A 6,135-nucleotide genomic window follows, 5' to 3' on the forward strand; every position below is an offset into this window, starting at 1 on the left:
GATCCGACGCGCGCGGCGGCGGGGCGGGGCCTGGCGAGAAGGCGGGGTCTGCGCCTGCGCAGGGGCCGCGGCGCCCTCCCGGGGGGCGGGGCCCAAGCCTGATGCGCGCGGCGGAGGGGCGGGGCCGGGAGGGGAGGCGGGGTCTGCGGGCGGGTGCCTCCCCTGCGCTCCCCCGCGGCTCGCTCGGGTCCCGCTCGCAGCTGCTGTCCCGAGGCCGCGCTGAGTGCCGGTCGCGCCGCAGGGGGCCGCGGAGCGCGCCGTGGTGGCCGACGGCTGCTGGAGGACCCATGGCATATATGCAAAGCTCTCAAAATGCACACTGTTGACAGGGTCATTTTAAGACAGACAATAGTTCGAAGAATAAAAGAACTGCTTAGCAGCTTTGTGATGCCACAATGGATATGCCACGTTTTTGGTTTTCAAGCCACATTTTAGTGCCCTTCACCCATGGAAACGTCTAGAATACTAAAAACCACTTGCGGATTGTCTCTTCTAGAACTTTCCAGTCATGCCCCTTGTGTGTGTGTGTGTGTGTGTGTGTGTGTGTGTGTGTGTGTGCGTGTGTGTGTGTGCGCGCGCGTGTGTTTTGCTTATTTTTAGAAAATTAAGGATTCGGTCTAATTTAAAACAGATTTTTAATGTTCAGAGAACTTAATGGTAGGAATAATCATAATGTGCTGGATCACTTGATACAAATGCTAGGGGATGAGTGGACCAGGGTTTGGCAAATAAATGTTACACACAACATTGTAACACTATGGTTTTTAAATGAAAGTGAGCAAAATATCAGACTACTGAGTTAAATTAATATCGCACATCTCCAGGGCTTGTTATGCAGCAGCTGTGTTCAGCTGAGTAACGCATTGAAGACATGTGTATATAATGAATGATTATATACTTATTCCCTGAAAATTTCTTGCCTTCATTTTGCAGGGGTGAAAGGAAAGCTTCCCTTTACCCTCTGAAGTTTCACTAGCATGAACCAACAAAAGACAGATTAACAGGAGATAAAGACATGCAAATGTATTAATGTGCACAGGGGAAAATCATGGAGAGTGATTACTCCCTGAACTGCTGGTTCAGCTACTGGTTTACACTTCAGATGCTGGTTTACACTTCTTCAGAGGGGATTCTTTGGATGAACCTGAGTGATGGACACTGGCTTGTTAGGGATACTCTTTGGAAGTTGGATGAGCCCAAGAGGACAAAATTCCTTTGGACAAAATTCCTCTGGGCTGTAGCTGTGATGTTTGACTTTGCCTTTTACAATAGATAATGAAATTTCAGGGAGGAGATGGAATGCTATTGTATTTGCTTTGGCAGGTCTAGTTTTAAGGCAGATAAGGGCATTTTTGAGAAAATTCCACACTGCACTGGGAGATAGGAGGTGAAGACGAGAGACATCAGAAAGTCCTTGATTTTGAGCTTCTAAGGCCTTCCTCTAGTTCAGAGTGCTCATCATGCCACAATGCCACAATGCCTTTTGGAATATCATTTTCTTTTCCTTTCTTTTGTTTTTTTGAGTTGGAGTCTCACTCTGTCGCCCAGACTGGAGTGCAGTGGCCGCTCCCTGCCACCGAAACCTCGACCTGCTGGGCTCCGGCGATCCTTCCGCCTCAGCCTTTCCGAGTAGCTGGAATTACAGGCATGCGCTACCACGCCCAGCTGATTTTTTGATTTATTGTAGAGATGAGATCTTGCCAAGTTGCCCAGGAGGGTCTCGAACCCACGGGCTCAGGCAATCCACTCACCTCAGCCTCCCAAAGTGTGGGATTACAGGCTGAGTCACCGAGTCTGGCTAGGGATATCATTTTCTGAGCTCCAACAATTTCAGCAAAATCACTGTTACTATGAAAAAGATTTTCAAACAAAAAAAATTAGTTGGGCGTGGTGGCATGTACCTGTGGTTCCAGCTACTTGGAAGGCTGAGGCAGAATCACCTGAGCTCAGGAGGTTGAGGCTGCGTTGGCCATGAGCGTGCCACTGCACTCCAGCCTGGGCAACAGAGTGAGACTCCTACTAAAAAAATAAGAATAAAATAAAAATATGTTCACATAACTTGTGTTTTATGAGTACCAATGATCTTAAATGATTGAAAGAACGTAACCCTATTCTAAAGATACAAAATACACCCTAGCATATATGGTCAAATGATTTTACATCAAAGTGCCAAGACCATTCAGTGGGATAAAGAACAGTTTTTGCAACAAATGAAAAATAAGTCTATTTGACTAGTACCTTGTGCCATACACAATTAGTTTAAAATAGAGCAAAGATCTAAATGTAAGAATTCAAACTATAAAACTCTTAGAAGACATAGCTGGGTGTGGTGACTCACGCCTGCCATTCCAGTACTTTGAGAGACAGAGGTGAGAGGATTGCCTGAGCCCAAGGGTTAGAGACCAGCCTGGGCATCTTGGTGAGGCCTTGTCTCTACAATAAATCAAGAAAAATTAGTCAAGTGTGGTGGTGCACACCTGTAGTTCCAGCTACTTGTAAGGCTGAGGTGGAAGGATCGCCTGAGCCCAGCAGGTCGAGGCTATGGTGGCTGTGAGTGTGTCACTGCACTCCAGCCTGGGTGACAGATTGAAACTCTGACCAAGAAGAAGAAGAGGTGGAGGAGAAGGAGGAGGAGAAGAAAGAAGGAGGAGGAGGAGGTGGAGGAGAAGGAGAAGGAGAAGGAAAAGAAGAAACAGGGGAAAATCTTCATGACATTGGATTTGGCATTGACTTCCTGGATATGATACCAAAGTCATGCAACAAGGAAAAAGTAGACAGATTGTTCTTCATCAAAATTTAAAAGTTTTGCACAAGAAAGTACACTATTAAGAGGGTAAAAATGGAGGCCGGACATGGTGGCTCATGCCAGTAATTCCAGCACTTTGGGAAGCAGAGGCAAGAGGATTTCTTGAGCTCAGGAGTTAAAGACCAGACTGAGCAACATGGGGAGACCGCATCTCTACAATAAATCAAAAAATTAGCTGGGCGTGGTAGCGCGTGCCTGTAGTTCTGGCTACTTGGAAGGCTGAGGCAGAAGGACTGCCTGAGCCCAGTACACTGAGACTTCAGTGGCCGTGAGCATGCCACTGCACTCCAGCCTGGGTGACAGAGTGAGACTCCAACTCAAAAAAAAAAAAAAAAGAGAGAGAGAGAGAATAAAAATGGCAACCCAGAGATGGCAGAAAATATTTGTAAATCTGAAAAGGGACTAATAGCTAGGAAATATATATATCTAAATACAAAGAACTACAACTAAGCAACAAAACTCCTACAACTAAGCAACAAAATTCACACAACCCAATTAAAAAATGAACAAAGGATTTGACTAAGTATTTCTCCAAAGAAGATATATGGATGGTTAGTAAGTACATGGAAAAATACTTAACATCACCTATCATTGGGGAAATGCAAACCAAAATCACAATGAGTTAACACTTCACAGCCATTAAGATGGCTGTTGGATAATAACTTATGAGTGGTATCAACAGCCCGACCATAGGATCAGACCGATGGGCAAGGAAACCGGCCTATCAAAGGCCTGCCTGTGGCCGGGCGAAGTGGCTCAAGCCTATAATCCCAGTACTTTGGGAGGCCGAGGTGAGAGGATTGCCTGAGCTCAGGGATTCGAGACCAGCCTGGGCAACTTGGTGAGACCTCATATCTACAATAAATAAGTAAAAAAGGCCTGCCCGTGGGAATGGCCCTGTGGAAATCACTAAAGAAATTGGAGGCACATTAAAGCAGGATATGAGTGTACCCAACAGAAGAGCTTCCTTCCAGGCTCAGGGGTGACCGGAATGTTCCAGTGGATATCCACGGACTTGCTTGACAAGCCCCTCTGACTCCATAAAACAAATGGGTGTGGTTGTATTGCAGCAATGCAGAGACGGGCAGAATAGAGACACATTTTCTTGCATCCTGTGAGGCAGAAAATGCCCATGAGAACCGTTCTATTTGCCAAAAAAGAGACAGAGATTGTAGATGCCTATGTGGCAGACTCCCTGGGGGAAAGGCCCTGAACATGGCTGGAAATGGACTTTGATGCTGATAGCCCCAGTGGGCTATACCAACGGCTCCCCACAAGAACAGACACTGATTTTGGTCTGGGTTTTGCTTACCCAATAGTAGATGCAAATGCTCAGAGTGCTATTTAAAAAAAAAATTGTAATAGAAGATATTGCACCAGTCTGGACCGCAAAGTCATATTTCTTCGTCAAGGAACATGCTTTACAGTCCATAATGTCCAACTGTGGACAGAGAGAAATCTTCGGCATAATAGTTTGACACAGAATTGGAACAGGCAGTTGAAACATTGGTTGTCAAAAATGGGGCCAGCCATGCGCAGTGGCTCATGCCTGTAATTCCAGCACTTTGGGAGGCTGCGGTAAAAGAGTTTCCTTAGCTCAGGATTCGAGACCAGCCTGGGCAACTTGACGAGACCTCATCTTTACAAAAATCAAAACATTAGCCAGGCATCATGGCTCCTGCCTAAAGTTCCAGCTACTTGGAAGGCTGAGGCAGAAGGATCACCTGAGCCCAGCAGATTGAGGCTGTAGTGAGCCGTGATCATGCCACTGCACTCCAGCCTGGGCAACAGAGTGAGATTCCGACTCAAAAAAAAGGACAAAAGTAATGGATTAGTAATGGAGGAAAACATACACTCACACTCGCATTTTTTTGAAATGGAGGAAAACGTACACTCACACATTTATCTGTAATCAATAATGTTTATTTTTCCACCTGGAAAATAAACAAGTAATGAGGTATAGTTTCATTCTATATGTGCAATTCCTGTGAAATTCAGTAAGTGTTTTACATGGATAAGAGAAAAGGATTTATGCCCACTTGAATAATAAAGTTTATTGACTCAGTAGTCAGCTAAATCTAGAATAAAAACGATCAAAAGAAACATTTTTGCTGCTTTATTAGAATCACATTACAGATTTGATTGCTTCAGAAGGATGTGCTTGCCTGCTTACGTTGGGATTCAATAATATTAAACTCTCTCAGCCGGGCTCAGTGGCTCGGCCTGTAATCCCAGCACTTTGGGAGACTGAGGTGAGTGGATTGTCTGAGCCCGCGGGTTCGAGACCTGCTGGGCAACGAGACCTCATCTCTACAATAAATCAAAAAATCAGCCAGGCGTGGCAGCGCATGCCTGTAATAATTCCGGCTACTCAGAAGGCTGAGGCGGAAGGATTGCCGGAACCCAGCAGGCGAGGCTGTGGTGGCTGGGAGTGGCCACTGCACTCCAGTCTGGGCGACAGAGTGAGACTCCGACTCAAAAAAAAAATTAAATTCTATCAAATATTTCTGGTATTTTATTTTAAACAGGTGGGTTAGCTGGGTGCAGTGGTTCACACCTGTAATTCCAGCACTTTGGGGGGCAGAGGCAAGAGGATTTGAGACCAGCCTGAGCAACTTAGTGAAACCTCATCTCTACAATAAATCAAAAATTATCTGGGCATGGTGGTGCGAATGCATGTAGTTCCAGCTACTTGGAAGGCTGAGGTGGAAGGATCACCTGAGCCCTACAAGTCGAGGCTGTGGTGGCCGTGCACTCCAGCTTGGGCGACAGAGTGAGACCCCAACTAAAAAAATCATCATCATCATCAAGTTAAAAATATCTGATATAACTTGATATAGTTCTAAGATTTTAGACACAGAGAGGACTTTATCTAAAATTCCAGAGAAACTTGCAGATATATCAATGTGATGACATTCCAATTTGTTATGATTTCATTCCATCTGTTAAATAGGTATAAGGAAAATTTCACGTGCCCCCTAAGAGATGTGCCCGCTGAGAGTGCACTTCCACTGGTGACCTGCAGGGGACACTGTGATTGTAGCTGTGAAGGAAAAGGACTTTGACGGAGCCTGCACAGTTTATCCCACGTAAAAATAGTTAATAGGCCCTAATCTGTCACAATGTATTAACATTCGTTGCTTTGAAAAATCCATTGTGGCCGGGCTCGGTGGCTCAGCCTGTAATCCTGCGCCTTTGGGAGGCTGAGGTGAGTGGATTGCCTGAGCCCGCGGGTTCGAGACCCGCCTGGGCAGCGAGACCTCATCTCTACAATAAATCAAAAAATCAGCTGGGTGTGGTAGCGCATGCCTGTAATTCCAGCTACTTGG

This window comes from Carlito syrichta, unplaced genomic scaffold (assembly GCF_000164805.1).
Source record: "Carlito syrichta isolate Samal-C Ts95f unplaced genomic scaffold, Tarsius_syrichta-2.0.1 Scaffold305872, whole genome shotgun sequence".
Classification (NCBI taxonomy): domain Eukaryota; kingdom Metazoa; phylum Chordata; class Mammalia; order Primates; family Tarsiidae; genus Carlito; species Carlito syrichta.